Here is a 17,036-nt window from a genome sequence, read left to right as displayed (position 1 = left end):
CTGTGACGTACATGAGCAGGATAAGATCAATCAGATCTCAGCCCAGAAATCTACACCTGTGCATCCACTATAGTAGCCATTAGGCCCACGTGGCTACTGAGCACCTGAAATGTGTTGAGCCTAAACTGAGATGTGCTTGAAGTGTAAAACACACACTGGATCTCGAAGACTTCGTGTGTAAAAGAGAATGTAAAGTATTTTTGTGTTGAGTACATGTCAAAGTCATCATATTTTGTATATATTGGGCAACATGAAATATATTATTAAAATTAATCTCATCTGCTTCTTTGTACTTTTTTACTGTGTCCGCAAGAAATTTTTCAGTGACATGTGGCTCACATTTGTGTCTCACATTAAGTTTCTGTTGGACAATGCTGCTCTGCAGTTGGACTAACAGGCGAGGCAGACACTTCTTGGGTTTGCTCCCTGGCCCCAAGGATGGACACCTGACTCAAGTCTGTCAATCAGAGGGCTTCCTTGGGATATTGGATTGGGAACTGGTCGTTGGAGCTATAACACATAAACCAGAGTGCTCCGAGTAGCCAGGGTGTTCTGCTCCATGGGTCAGAAAAGCAGATGGAGCTGATCTTCAAAGAGAAAGATAAGAACAAAGCACATGTGTAGGTTTAGAAAGAAAGAGATGAAGCGTGGGGAGCCCTGCTGATGTTTGCGTCTCTGGCTGCAATACGCATTCAGCCCGCTGGATTCTCATCCTTGGGTCCTGTGAGATGTCCTGAATCTTTATCATAAATGTCAACTTTTTTCACTTCACCTAACTTAGATGGGTTTCTGGCTACCAAAAGAGTCTGAGTAATTCATACTTGAAACCTGCTTTTCTTTCTTACCTCAGGTCTAAACATGAATAAGTTTTCTATGAAGTTTATGATGCTGAAGCTTCAGAGCCTCTCATTTGCAAAGTCCTCTTCCAAAACGTCATTTTGTATTTGTACTTTTGTATTATTTTTCTTAAAGAGTGTCTCCCAAATTTTATAAGAACTGCATATGCATTTCTTTCTGTGGTTGCAAATGCAAACACAAACCTTTGGTGATTTCTGGAAGACTGACTGTTCCTCTATAACACCAAACTCATACCTATCTTAGGGCTTTTGACAAGCCTCCCTCTGCCTGCCTGCAATGTTCTTCCTGCAGACCTTTGCAGAGTTGGCTCCTTATAGATCAGGCCTTACCTTCAGTGTCACCACCCCCAAGAGACCTTCCCTGAATACCCCACCCATGGAGCTCTGGTGTCTCTATCACACCATTCTCTTTTATTTTCATGACAATTTCTTGTTTATTTGTCTATTTGCTTATTGTTCATCATCTCCTGCTCTTTCTAAAATGAAAGTACCGTGAAAGCGCGAACACTGTCATGTTCATTGCTGTATTTCCAGCATCTGGAACAGTATTGTAGGCATTAAAAAACATTTGTTAGGATTATATCTATTTATCAAACACTTATACAGTGCTTCTTGTGTGTCAGGCATGATTTGAAGAACTTTACAAATGAATGAATCAAGTGTCTAACTTTCTATTATAGTCCATGCTCTGTGACAGATTTTCAATTCCTAATCCCTCTTACTGGGAAGAAGTCTGGATCTCATCGACAACTGTGTGTTAAGTTATACCTATGTTCCAGGCACAAGCCATCTTTTCATGATAGGTTTTCACAGTAATAGCATCTACCATTGAGCACTTCCGGTGTGTGATTTTCTTTATATGCATTATTTGATTTTGAAAATGGCATTATGTCTTTTAAAAAAATTATTCCTAATCATTGTAAAAAAAAAATTTTTTTTTCTTTTTTTTATCCTCACCCGAGGACATTTTTCCATTTTTTGCTCAGGTAGAGTGGGAGGGAGAGAGAGGAACAGAGAGAGAGAGAAACATCGATGTGAAAGGGACACATCGAGTGGCTGCCACCCGCACAACCGACCAGGGCCGGGGACAAACTGCAACCGAGGTACGTGCCCTTAGCGGGAACCAAACCCGGGTCTCTCAGGACCGCAGGCCGACGCTCTAACCGCTGAGCCAAACCGGCCAGGGCAAAAAAAAAAAAAAAAATTTAATCCCCAAAACTCAAGCAGTAGGAGAAAAAAAAACTAAAAACAAAAAAACTCTAGAAATTCCACCCCCAGAGAAAACCAAGGTTAACATTTTGGTAAACATCTTTCCAGACATCTCTCTTTGTAGATTAACATAGTAGATATGTGTTTAAAAACACAAGTGGGATCATACCATATGTTTTCCTGTAGAGGTCAGTTGTCCCAGCTAAGCATCCCAACAACCTTGTGGGGTAGGCATCATTTTATAGGCTTAGAATGGTAAGGTAACATGCCAAAGGGCACACAGTTAACAAGTGGTTATGTGAGGCTAGTTTCATTTTTACCTGAACTGATCACCCTGATTCCCTAGCAGAATTAGAATCGGACGAAGCAAAGGTCTCTTCCTCTGGAGAATTTAAAAATATGTATCTAAAGATGGTCCTACTATCAAGGTACCTTGGTGATAAGAAAGCGTGGCTGATTTAGTGGACTCAGCAGCTGTAGTGAATACACCCATTATGACTAAATTAAAGCCTTTGCAGTGCTGTAAGCCCTCTGAGATAGTGGTAATCCGAAGACTGCTGAAGCAATGCTGCGCTGACATCACCCAGGGCAGTGCCACCTGGCCCCATCACGTGACTGAGTCTTTGCATACTGTCAGTGTTTGCCGTTCATGATCTTCGCAAGTGACCTTCATTCTGGTACACTGCAAATGACTTTTCATCCCCCCCCCCCCAAGCTCTGCGGATGCTTTGCTTTGTGCTTGTATTTGCCAGATGTTGTGGACCAAGCTGACTAATTTTTGCAGCTGCAAGATTTTGAATGAATGAATGAACTAGGAGCCCCTTCTCTCTTATGGATGAATAGCATATCAACTACCAAGATGCACACTGAAGTCTTTAAAGATGTTTTGCCATTAATAGGATACTGGTTAAATAAATTATGACACATCCATATGTTGGGAAACCATGAGCTGATAAAATAAGGTGGATCAGGAAAGGATGCCGAGATGTATTATTTACTAAGAAAAAAGCACATTGTAGAACATAAAGTAGAGCACAATAGAATATATATATTTACACAAACATATATATGTGTATAAACACATAAATATACATATATACATAAATATATCCTTTTTCTGGAAGGACCCATAACAAACTATTACTAATTAATAATTGTTACCATTAGGAGGGACAGGAACAGAAGTCATCATTTGTTATTGTATACTTTAATGTTTAAAATTTCAAAATGTTTACATGTATTTATATGAACATGGCTGCTTCACTGGGCTCAGCAACTGTAATGACTATACAATTAATGTTATAATTATTGTATAATATCGACAGGAGTGGTCTGGGCAATGAGAACATGGACCATTAAATGTTTTATTTTCTGTACTTCTCCACACTTAAAAAACATTCACTTGTCCTGGCCAGGATTTGGCTCAGCAGTTAGAGCGTCAGCATGCGGACCAGAGAGACCCGGGTTCGGTTCCCGCTAAGGGCACGTACCTCAGTTGCAGTTTGTCCCCGGCCCTGGTTGGGTCATGCATGCGGGAGGCAGCCACTCGATGTGTCTCTCTCATATCAATGTTTCTCTCTCTCTCTTTCTCCCTCTCCCCCTCCCACTCTATCTGAAGATAGGTGCAAAAATGTCCTTGGGTGAGGATTAAAAAAAAAAAAGTTGACTTGTTAAAAAGATATTTTAAAATTGATTTTAGAGATAGAGGAAGGGAGAGGGAGAGAAACATTGATGTGAGAGAGAAACATCAGTCGGTTTCCTCCCATATGTACCCCAAACCTGAAACCTAGGTATGTGCCCTGATTAGGAATTGAACTGACAACCTCTCAGGGCACAGGACAACGCTCAACAAAATGAGCCCCACAAACCAGAAAAAAACTTATTTTTAAAAGTCTTTAAAAGATGTTTTCAGAGCGATTTCCCTCCTCTTTAAAGGATCCAGGGGCCCTCTCACTTCACAGACTTTCCATGTTGGGAAAATTCATAAAATGGTACTATATGTACAGGAACACCATCCAAGCAACAGTGCAAAACTGAATCCAGTTGGGGGGACAGATTTCTTTTTCTTTTTCAATTTCTGTACTAAATCAAGCAGGACTGCCAAATAGCACCCATTAAGTTCAGTTGGTGGTGGTTGCCTGAGAAGAAGCCAGAGGCCTTTTCCAGGCTTAGCAGTGGCTGAAGAGTTTGGGGAGCAAGCTTCGGGGCGTGGGGAGGTCACCAAGGGACAAGGTCTCTCCAGGTTAGTTGTGGCCTGCATGCCAGCACATCACAATGTGCTCCCCATAATGTCCCCACACCCCAGAGGGGGAAACAAGGTCTAATGGAAACATGAGAACAGGAAACCTGATGGTGCATGAAATTAGCAATGACCACTGGGAGACAGTTCTGTTTGTTCTGGGACAGGGTGAAAATCACAATCATTCCATCAGAATAACTAAAACTAGAGAAAATCTGAGTACCAGGTAATCAAAAGGACCACCACCACCCTTGCAGAGCCTCTGCGACTAAGAGGGAAGCAGGACTAGGGCTCTGTGCCGGCTGACACCAACAATAATTTAATCTTTAGAGTCTCAAGGGCTTTGTGACATGCCCAGGTAGAACCCTCTGAGGTGACAGCGAAGCTGATTACCAAGTACGTAGTACAAAAGGAGCCAGCCACTCACATCCACAACCCCTGCTTTCTGGTCAAGGCTGAGTCTTCTGTGGGATTTTTCAGGCACTTACTGGTGGAACATGCCACTTCTGCCTGACATGTCTGCCAAGGTCTAGCTAACAAGGGGCAAACAGGCCTCCTCCCAAAAGGGGCTTTTTGGACCTCCCTGTGGTTTGTCTTCTGGGTCTGGGGAGTAAGTACATGGCTGTGTGGTCCGTGGAGGTGCTTCTAGCACAAACCCGGTGTCTGCTGCCAGCAGCCAGAACAGGCAGACTCGGTGCTAAAATAGCAGCATTGAACGGTTGGCTTATTGTTTCTCCCAGAGCTGCAATGAGACAACACTGAGGGGTCGGGAGCCCCGGGAGGAGGGTGAGAAGTTTACAGTGCTGCATCTGCCCCCCTACAGCCACTTTTGGGGTTTGGTCAAGTCAATTTGATTTTGTATTTAAACTCTGTTTTTGTTTCTTGGTACAAACTGTAACCTAGAAGAAATTGTTTGTTTGTTTGTTTGTTTGTTTGTTTTTCCATAAATGGCAGATGAAGGACAGGAATAAATAGGATCATTTGGTTTCTGCTATTGACGCTATCCCCTCCTATCCCCAAAACACTACAGACAACCTTCCAACTACACCTGCCTTAGATAGATCACGATTTGAGAATCTCCCATCTTGTCTCTTAGAACTGGTGAGGCTGGGTGGGGTCTGTGGGGGAGCATAAACAATGGGATGGGAGGGGGTGGGTGGGACAATGGCTAGAATTTTTTTTTTAGTCCTCACCCAAGGATATTTTTCTATTGATTTTCAGATGAGGGTGGGGAGGGGGGAGAGAGAAAGAGAGAGAGAGACACACACACACACACACACACACACACACACACACGTCGATGTGACGTTTGGTTGCCTCACTCACAACCCCAACAGGGCTGGGGATTGAATCACAACTGAGGCACGTGCCTTTGACTAGAATTGAACCCTTTGGTCCACAGGCCTACACTCTAACTGCTGAGCCAAACCGGCCAGGGCTAGATTTATTTATTTATTTATTTTTTAATTTAACAAATAAATTACCCATATAGTCTGCCTACCACAAACAAGGTCCAGTCCTTATTCTCAAGAACTTAGAGTCTGGTAGGGGGAGGTAGAAGAGGGTAAAAGGAGTATAAATGGAAACAGAAGGAGACTCGATTTGGGGTGGTGAGCACACAATACAATATACAGGTGATGTATTATAGAATTGTACACCTGAAACCTATATAATTTTATTAACCAATGTTACCCCAATAAATTCAATAAATTTTTTTTTTAAAAAGAACTTAAGAGTCTAGTGGGGGAGTCAGGCCTGTTTTAAAAAACTACCTTTATTTTGTTTCTTTGATTTCTTTCTTTGAAACTTGTCTGTGGCAATCCTGTTAATGGCAGGATTTATAGGCAAAACCTATTAAATGTTTAAGCTAGTTTAAGAATGGAACCTCTAGCCCATAAGCAAATGGATGAAATGATCAGAATCTTATTCTTGCAAAGAAAATAACTTAATAAGTGTAATTAGAGAGTTTGTACTTCATTGTACTTAATCACTACCTTCATCATTATCGTTGGATCCTTCTGAGCGCCTACCTACTAGTGACTTTCACCACACTGCAGTTTTTCTTAATTACTTTCTTAATTGACTTTACTTCATAGCAGTTCAAATTAGCATAGACTGATTGGATTAAGGTCTCCACAAATAAAATTACATTTGTCTTTAAAAAAACAAGGCTTTGCCCTGGCCAGTTTGGCTCAGCGGTTAGAGCATCAGCCCACGGACCAGCGAGACCCAGGTTCGGTTCGCACTAAGGGCACCTACCTCGGTTTCGGCTTGTCCCCGGCCCTGGTTGGGGTCATGTGGGTGGTAGCCAGTGCATGTGTCTCTTTCTCATTGATGTTTCTCTCTCTTCTTCCCTCTCTCCCTCTCTATCTGAAGATAAATGCAAAAATGTCCTCTGGTGAGGAAAAGGAAAAAATGAGAGAAAGCGAGAGAGAAAGGGGGGCGGAGAGGAAGGAAGGAAGGAAGGAAGGAAGGAAGGAAGGAAGGAAGGAAGGAAGGAAGGAAGGAAGGAAGGAAGGAAGGAAGGAAGGAAGGAAGGGAGAAAGGAAGGAAGGAGGCTTCTAGCTGGGCGGGTGTGGTTTAGTGGTTGAGCGTTGACTCATGCACCAAGAGGTCGCCAGTTCAATTCCTGGTCAGAGCACATGCCCAGGTTGTGGGCCCAATCCCCAGTGGGGGGCATGCAGGAGGCGGCCAGTCAATGTTCTTTCTCATCTATGTTACTATCTCTCTCTCCCTCTCCTTTCCTCTCTCCCTAAAATCAATAAAGAAAAAAGAAAAGAAAAGAAACAAGGCTTCGAGCAAATAAACTTTGTAATCATCCTGAAAAGATAGTTCAGAGGACTGGTATTACAAAGTATATGACAATGCAAAATATAACGCTCCTTTTAAAAGAAGTGTAAAGTTCACAAAACGTGCACATGAAGGAACGTTCATCACAGTGTTATTCATAATAGCCAGAAAATCGAAATGACTAAACTGTCCATCTACTGATGAATGGATAAACAAGGTGTAGCATATGCATTCCATACAATATTCAACAATAAAAAGAAACGAACTATAGATGCACATGCTCTAAATAGGGATAAACTTTGAAAACATTATGCTAAGTGAAAGAAACCAGACTCAAATGGTCACATGTTATATGATTCTATTTATATGAAATGTCCAGCACAGGCAAATCCATAGAGACGGAAGTTGATTAGTGGGGCTGTGGGTGGTAGAGAAATAAGAATAACTGCTTAATGAGTTTGGGGTTTCCATTTGGGGTCATGAAAATGTTTTAGAACTAGATAGAGGTGCTGGTTGCACCGAATAATAAAGTACTAATTGCCACCGAACTGTACACTTTATATATATGTATATATATGTTTTTATTGTTTTTAAAGGGAGAGGGAGAGAGAAATATCCCATGAGAAAGAAACATCAGTAGGCTGCTTCCTGCACGCCCCCTACTGGAGATGGAGCCTGAAACCCCGGCGGGGAATCAAACTTGCAACCTCTCAGTGCATGGGAGGATGCTCAACCAGTTGAGCCACACCAGCCAGAGCCAAACTGTACACTTCTACATTGTTAATTTCATGTTATATGAATCTTATCTCAATTTTAAAAAAGAAAGAACATACAAATACATGTTAAATTATGGATGAACTTTGAAAACATTATGCTAAATTAAAGAAGCCAGATACAAAAGGCCACATATTGTATGATTTCATTTATATGAAATGTCCAGAATAGGCAACTCTATAGAGTCAAAAAGTAGATTAGTGTGTGCCCGGGGCTGGGGGGATTGGAAGGAAGGGAAGGGACTGCTGATGAATATGGGGTTTCTTTTAGGAGTGATGCAAGTGTTCTAAATTGACTGTGGTGAAGGTTGCGCATTGCAAATATACTGAAAACCACTGAATTGTACATATTAAATCGATTAATTGTGTGGCATGAGAATTATGTGCCAATAAAGCTGTTATTTAAAAAATCTGTATATCCCTGGCCAGTTTGGCTCAGTGGTTGAGTGTCAGCCTGCGGACCAGAGAGTCCTGGGTTCGGTTCCCGCTAGGGGCACGTACCACAAGAAAAAAATAAATAAATAAAAATCTAGCCCTGGCCGGTTTGGTTCAGCGGTTAGAGCGTCGGCCTGCGGTCCTGAGAGGCCCGGGTTCGGTTCCCGCTAAGGGCGCGTACCTCGGTTGCAGTTTGTCCCCGGCCCTGGTCGGTTGTGCGGGTGGCAGCCACTCAATGTGTTCCTTTCACATCAATGTTTCTCTCTCTCTCTGTTCCTCTCTCTCCCTCCCACTCTACCTGAACAAAAAATGGAAAAATGTCCTCGGGTGAGGATAAAAAAATAAATAAAAAAAATCTATATAATTTAAGCTTTTAAAAATGTACTCACTTCAGGGGTAATCAGAGCAGCTTGCTATCTGCAGCCTAAAGAATTCTAACTCTTTAGTCTATCTAATTTGTGAATTCAGTTTTCTAAAAAGCAGGACTCCAGCTGGGCCAGTGTGGCTCAGTGGTTGAGTGTCGACCCATGCACCAAGAGGTGGCTGGTTCGATTCCCAGTCAGGGCACGTGCCCAGGTTGTAGACCAAATCCCCAGTGGCGGGCAGGCAGGAGGCAGCCAATCAATGTTCTCTCTCATCGATGTTTCTCTTTCTCGTTCTCCCTTTCTCTCTCTCTAAAAAGTAAATAAATAAATAAATAAATAAATAAATAAATAGCAGGACTCCCAATAATATGTATGATCAGAGGCATGAAAAAGAATCAGGGATCTAGAAATAGGCACAAGTGTATATGAAGATTTTGTACGTGATAAAAGAGACTTAAAATGATTATTCAACAAATGGTATGAGATTTAGCTAGCCCTTTTTTTTTTTTTTAAAGCTGGACTCCTACCATATTCCTTACCACAAAATAAATTGCAATTTGATCAAATATATTCATGTACAAAAGAAAACTATAAAAGTATTAGTAGAAAATATAGGCAAATGTTTTTTCATGATCTTGGGGGTGAGGAACACCTCCCTAAATGAAAGCCAAGACGTCATTAAAAAAAGAGAATGAAACATAGATTTGACTACCTATTTTTTTTTTTTTAATCCTCACCCAAGGTTATCTTCCTATTTATCTACAGACAGAGTCGGAAGGAAAGAGAGGGAGAAACATCGACGTGAGAGGGACACATCCACTGGTTGCCACCTGCATGACCCCGACCAGGGCCGGGGATGAATCATAACTGAGGTACGTGCCTGTGACTGGAATCGAACCTGAGACTCATTGGTCTGTGGGCCGACGCTCTACCGCTGAGCCAAACTGGCCAGGGCTTGACTACCTATTTTAAAAATGCAAAAAAGTGCCCTGGCTGGTGTGTTCAGTGGTTAGAGCACCAGTACTCACACCAGGAGGTCTCTGGTTCTTCCAGGTCCAGGAGTGCCCTGGTTTCCTGCCCGACCCCCCAGTATGGGCCGTGCAGGAGGCAGCCAATTGATGTTTTCTCATTGATGTTTCCCTCTTTCCCTGTCCCTTCCTCTCTCTCTAAGAAAAAAACAATCAATAAAAAAAAAAAAGTTTTGCCCTGGCCGGTTTGGCTCAGCGGTTAGAGCGTCGGCCTGCGGTCTGGAGAGACCCAGGTTCGGTTCCCGCTAAGGGCACGTACTTCGGTTGCAGTTTGTCCCCAGCCCTGGTTGGTCGTGCGGGTGGCAGCCACTCGATGTGTCCCTTCACGTCGATGTTTCTCTCTCTCTCTCCCTTGCTCTCTCTCCCTCCCACTCTATCTGTACAAAAGATGGAAAAGTACCCTTGGGTGAGGATAAAAAAAAAAAAAGTTTCTTTTTAAATCAATGAAAAAAAAAAATCCTTGGGTGAGAATTAACAACAACAACAACAAAATTTTTCCAAAAAAGCTTCACCACAGCAAATACTATTCTCCCATTCTCCCTCCCTCCTCTTCTCTATTTACCAGCTCTATCCACATTTGATCAATCCTTCAGGATACTGCTAAAATTATCCTCCCCTGTGGCATCTTTCCCAACCACTCCAGCACATATGGCCGTTTCTTCCTTTTCTGAACTGTTGAACTTGGTAAAAAAAAAAATACGTGGATGGAAAGAAGAGATGGATGGATTGTGTTTTACCTGCCAGCTCCAGACAACTGGCCGCGACTGCTCAGGCACTGTGTTGAGAAGGATTCCTCGGGACACCTGCTCCTGGTGGGAGTGCTGTGCTCAATGACTACGGTCTGTCCTGGGCATGGATAGGTACGATGGGTTATATGTATGTCCCCTGTCTTTGGGCATTAACTATGTCGTGTAACCCCCAGGCACGTCTTACAGTTGTTGCTCTTAATGATGCCTGTGTGTTTGGGTTGTTGTTATTGCTATTGCTTTTATATTTCCTCAGAATCTCTCATGGACTAAGCATTAGAGTACGCAATAAATACTATAATAATAGTGTAAAAAATACTATAAAAAGAGTACAATGGCATTCTGAAAACAGTGCTTTCCAGGAACACAATGGTTCCCAGGAATAGAAAATATCCCAAAAGTGCGTTCTAGTTTATGGTGAAAGTCAAGGAGGGTGGCAGGGAATTGATGAAATGGAAATAGGGACATCTTATTTCTTGTATTTGAGCTAGACCTGTTTACCTTCAAGCTATACTCATGGTGTGTGGGCTTTGTATGTGGGCAGAAAATGGAGTGTTTTAAACAGAGAAGGCTGCCCATGGAGTAAGAATTAAATATCGATGTACTGAAATGGATGAATGCATGAATAAAATAAAAGAACTGAACACACCTCTAACACAACAAAGTGTTCCATGGAGCTCAAGCATTACCTGCCCCTGGCAAGAAGTTAGCAAACGTGTCTTTGTCTTGAGAGTAACTCCAGGTTAACACAGTGGCAGAGACTCAACTGGGAGGTCCTCCCATTGGCTGAACACGGCTCTCTTCCTGTCTTCTCAATTTGTTGGCTGATTGAAACTCATTCTGACTCATTCTAGCATCAACACCCCATTTTAGCTGACATGAGCCCAGCCTCAGAACTGCTTTTTTGCAGTGGTCCTAATCTCATCTCGGCACACAGGGAGTTACCCACGGAAAGCCCAGGCCAGGAAAACTCCCTGGGTCTCTGCGGCTGGAAAATCTGCGTTACCCAAGGTATCACAAGACAAGTCATCCTTTCTTGGAGCTGCTATTTTGAAGACGCAGGAACATGTGCAGAGGCACGTGATAGTTCCTGGTATTTGCAATTTACAAGGCACTTTTACATACATTGTCCCATTTAGTTGATCTTGAGGTAAAACACTAGGTCGGAGTCCCACACCTTCTTCCTTGAAGTCAGTTGGCTTTAGAAGAGCAATTTTTGCCAAAGTTCATAAGAAAGATTTTTCTTTTCTGCTGTCAAGAGATACTTCTCTTCCTTCTCAAGAAGGAAGTCTAGTCTCCAGGTGGGTAAAAGATTTATCCTTAGGCAGCTGCTGGGTTGGGAAGGAAGGGCTTCACTCCAGGAAGTAATATCTGTGTTTTGGAAAGGAGAAGGGAGTGACTTTTTTTTTTTTATCCTCACCTGAGGACATTTTTCCATTTTTTGTTCAGGTAGAGTGGGAGGGAGAGAGGGAAAGAGAGAGAAACATCTGTGTGAGAGAGACACATTGACTGGTTGCCTCCCGCACAACCCTAACCAGGGCCGGGGACAAACCGCAACCGTGGTATGTGCCCTTGACTGGAATCAAACCCGAGACTCATCAGTGTGCAGGCCGACGCTCTAACCTCTGAGCCAAACCTGCCGGGGCGGGCGTGACATTTTTAGGCTGCAAACCTCTTCTGGGAAAGCTGGGGACAGACCTATTTTTAGATGCATTCTCTGCTACCCACAAAAAACCCAAAAGGTAACCAAGTACCTGGCAGGTTTCCTGTGGGGAAAGTTATAAGGGCCAGAGAACTTCTGTGTGTTCTGAGTCATGAAGTTTGACATCATCATCAATCTGGTGCAGAGAGAGCAGGATACCCCTCCCCCCCCAACACACTTGAATCATAGTTTGGTTGTGTGATGACAGCAGACTTGGGGATGGCACACATCCTCAAATCATAAACGACTAGACCACGAACTCAGACAGCAGAAAGCCAGGGTGATGTGTGTGTAACCCAAAGTGGTTAATTGTATGGTTCAAGGATGAAATGAACCTTATTTTAGGTATCAGCTTAGCTTCTTCCTGGCTGTGTGATCATGGGCACATGACTTAACATCTCTGAGCTGTTTCCTTATCTATAAGGTGAAGAATCATCAAATGATTTCTAAAGGCCTTTTAGCCCTAATTTTCTATGACACATTGGCACAGCCAAGATAATTAGCCTCCATGTGACCTGTTCCCTCATCCATAGAATAGATATTCATATATTTATTGTAAGGGGTCAAGAAGATAACAAAAATAAATTGCTTGGCATAGTCCCTGGCATAAAGTAAGTACTCAATACATGGTAGTTATTAAAGCAGTGTTCTTGGGGCCAGCGACATTAGAGCATCTTTGTTAGGGCAATGAACAACAACAAATGTGCCTTAAGCCTTTTTTAAAAACATGTTTTTATTGATTTTTTTAGAGTGAGAGGAAGGGAGAGAGAAATGTCAATGTGAGAAAGGAACATCGATTGGCCACCTCCTGCGGGACCCCCACTGGGGATCGAGTCCACAACGTGGGCATGTACCCTGACCAGGAATAGAACCAGGACCTCTCAGTCCATGGGACTACGCTCAATCCACTGAGCCACACTGGCCAGGCCTTAAAACTTTTTATGGTAAAAAACATCAGTGGGAGTTTAAGCTGGTGTTCTGGATGTTTTGCAGACTAGTGTATTGACCATGATTGCTTGTGGAGTGACACTGGCTGAACAGGAAATGGAAGGACCAGGCAAGAGGCTGGTGTTTCAAAAGCCCAGATCAGCTTCCATTCAGCCACTTAGCAGGGGTCCTATTATACCATTTAAAATTGAAATCTGAATTTTTGTCACCTACTTTATCACACTCAACTCTGGAAAGGCTTTGTTCCCAGGGTGCCCTCCCACCTTGTACCATTACCCTATTATAGCCTCCAGGGGAGGAATTTGGCCAAGGAGGGGACTTGTCTTCCCATCTGTGTGCCTAGTTACTGAAGATGTGATGGGGGAGAGCCATACAGGATAATGTTAGAGACGAGTTCTTGAATCATTGGCCAGGAGTTCTACTTAAAAACGAAGGTATTATTTATTTCCTGGTCCTCATGTAATCTTCTTTAGAACTGGAGATTCTCTTTTGTACTTTGCCTGAGGCTGGCTCTTAGTCACCGGGTGGAGTTCCCTGAAGACCTGCAGGAACCAGCCTTCAAGCTGAGTTGAAGCCAACATCTGCTTCTGCCAGTGTCTCCCCTCCCACCCCCCACCCAGCCCCTTCTGGGGTGGGTGGCCTCTCTTCTGTGTCATAATTAGCATATGTTGTTTGTCCCTTGACACACTACCTGCAGTGCAGAGCTCCCAGCTTTAGTATTTCCCTTGTGTAATTGTGTTTCCTATAATAGTCCCTAAACACAGGAAGGAAACTACCATCCTGGGAAATGTGAGAAACCCTTTTCTTACCTCAAAATCCACCTGAGGGTTTAAGAGTGAAGAGCTTTCTCTACTCACCTTGTTCTTTTTTTCAAGGCACTTAGTTATCACAGTTGGTTGGTACATTGTGGCCAAAGATGAGGATCAGACACTTGATTTCCTTAAAGACACTTAGCTGTTCCTCTTTCTCCAGGACAGATCACATGCTAGGGCATAAAACAAACTTCAGTAAGTGTAAAATGATTAAAATAATATAACATGTTCTCCAACCATAATGAAGTGAAATTAGAGCTCAATAATAAGAAATTTGGGAAATGCACAGATATGTGGAAATTAAAACACACACTGCTAAATAACCAGTCAAAGAAGAAATCACAAGGGAAATTAGAAAATACTTTGAGATGAATGAAAATAAAGACGAAGCATACCAAAACTTGTGATGTGCAACTAAAATAAGTAAATAACCACCTTTAGCATTTCTTAATTTTATTTTGGAGAATAAACAAGAAACTATTATTTTATAGCTTCAGCTTCCAGGCAATATTTGTTGAATGAATGAATGAATGTGGCAAGAATCTGTAGTCCATGTTGAATTCCTACTCAGTTAACCTTTATCCTTGCACTTACATGTTTGCACAAGCTGTGTATGTTTTAAAATCTTTTATACATTCTCATCTTTTTTCCTTCCCTCTCCTGTAGGCCTTCTGCATTACCTTGTGGTTTAAACTTCCTACTCAAGTTCTTAGCACATGAACGTTTTGCCCTGTTAATAAGCTAAGAGGTTGGCAGGCTACTGCCTGGGAGCCAAATCCAGTCCACTGCCTGTTTTTGTATGATCTGAGAGTTAAGAATAATTTTTACATTTTTAAATAGTTGGAAAAAAAATCGAAAGAAAAATATTTCATGACGTGAAAACAATAGGAAATCCAAATTTCAGTTCCCATAAATAAAGTTTTATTGGAACACAATGCCAGTTTGTTTGGTATTGTCTATAGTTGTGTTTATTATAAAATGGCAAAGTGGAGTAATTGTGATAGAAAGCTTGTGGCTCATGGAGTGAAAAAAAATTGACTATCCCTTTACCTAAAAGTTTGCTGAGCCTTGTTCTGTTTTTATACAAGCATACTCCTGGCTTGGTTATGCCTTCCCTTTTCCCCATCCCAACAAAGCCTTTTCTCATTTAAAGTCCTTTCTCCTCAATTCTTATCTAATCATCCCTCCTGGTCACATAATACTCTACACTTTCTGCATTGGTCAGTAGAGTTCAACACAGCTGTGATTAACTTGTAATTTTCATATTAAAAATGCCTTGAGTATTAAAAAAATAAAAGAATAAAAATGTCTGAGCATGTGTTTACTATCTTCTCTATTTCACCAAGAAGACCTCAAGGGGGTGGACCTGGTCCTTTGATGTCCTGTATTTCCCTCCACACCCAGAGCAGTGCTCAAGATTTGCAGTCAAACATATCTCAGTTTGAACTGCGGTTTTACCACTCACCAGCTGAGCAAGGGATATACATTTCCTTAGCCTCTTCATCTGCAGCATGGATTTGTCATGAGGATTAAGGAGATAATATATTGAAGGGTCGAAGACACAGGAGGTACTCCACACACAGTAGTAATCATCAGTGGACAATTTCTTTATTTGTAATATGAAGATATTTCCTTTTGCCCTTAATGAAACTTGTAGTAATGTAGCGAGAATGAAAAGAGGTAGAAAGTTAGTAGAAATGGAACTCCATGGTTCAGTTGGAGCCCTGGAAAGATTAGTTGGAGACATTAAGGCTTGAAATGAGATATTAGACCAGTGAGGCTTTGTTTAAAATTTAACAAACCCTTCTTGGTTACTCACTGAGCTCAGTGCTGTGTGGGACTCAGGTGGATGTGAAAGACAGAAGACCTCATCTATCCTGGAGGAAATTTTTTATATAAACTGCAGAATAAAGAAAAACAAACATGAGCTATGCTCTTACTTGTCCATAATATTTTTCTTCTCTCTCAGGATGGATGATTCAGAGTCAGCAATTCACATAAAAAGTATTGCACATGGAAATTATTACTGTTATTCTGTGGGGAAATAAATTTCTAAGTGCAGCAATCTGAAATGAATAACTTTCTCTGTGGAAACTCTCTTGACAACATCTCAAGATGAAGCCAAAGAGTGCAGTTTTTACAGCCTTGGATTATCTTCTCTGTCTGCTTGGCTTGCAGCGGGCATGGATCCAGGAGTCGGAGATTCAGAGTTTTCCCCTTCCCTGTATACAATTTGCTTGTCAGCTGGAGACCTTATGCAGTGAAGACTCAATTTCTCAATCTCCCAATATATCCATCCATTGAATCAACACAAATCATCTCAATTTACTTAGTAAAGGCTTTGGGGAAAACTCAAAGAAAAAAAAGGAGTTAGTCTTTACTGTTAACACAAAACATTTTGGTTCAGGACATCAGAAAAGGAATACGAGAGAGAGATTGGAAACTGGAGATCAATTTTTTTCTTTCGAGAGAAAATATTTCTGTAAGAAAGCCCCGTATTTATGTTGTGATAAATATTTATGTCCATATGCAGGGAGTGTATATAGCTATTGAGGGAGAAAGTAGTTTAGGAAAGAAGTAGATGGGAAGGGTAGTAACTTTTCCACAAAAGCCACAGTGTGGCAGAGATGGCAGCAGCTAAAGTTCCAGTAGCCACATGTGGCAGCACAGAGAGCTTCTTTTTTTTTTTTTTTAGTGTAAGTTGAGAATATTTGAGCAAAAAAGTCTGGATTTCTACTTTCTATTGATGAGATTTAAAATTTTTTTCAAATTAGAGTTGTTTTCTCCTTTATATAACCCCACAAGGTAAGATGTTTTGGTTGGGATGATTCACTGTGCCTTATTTCAGTCAAAGTTTTATTTATTTATTTTTTCTGGATTAAAAACAACTGAGGGACAGAGTAAGAAACGTACCACTTTGAGACTCTCAGATCAGCATGTTGTTGGAAACAGGGACAGACAAGTAGGAGTTTGGATACTAGCAGAGAACTCAAAGTGAGGAAGATAAATATCTAGGATTTTTATTGATTACAATTGGCTCCTACGTACAGAAACAGGGTAGTTTCTTTTTTTGGGGGGGGGGGTTCAAATTAAGAGAGCTTTATTAGCCATGCTGCGACTGTCCCATCCTAC

This window comes from Molossus molossus, unplaced genomic scaffold (genome assembly GCF_014108415.1).
Source record: "Molossus molossus isolate mMolMol1 unplaced genomic scaffold, mMolMol1.p scaffold_m16_p_4, whole genome shotgun sequence".
In the NCBI taxonomy this organism is placed as follows: Eukaryota; Metazoa; Chordata; class Mammalia; order Chiroptera; family Molossidae; genus Molossus; species Molossus molossus.
Note: the sequence above shows the minus strand (reverse complement) of the source record.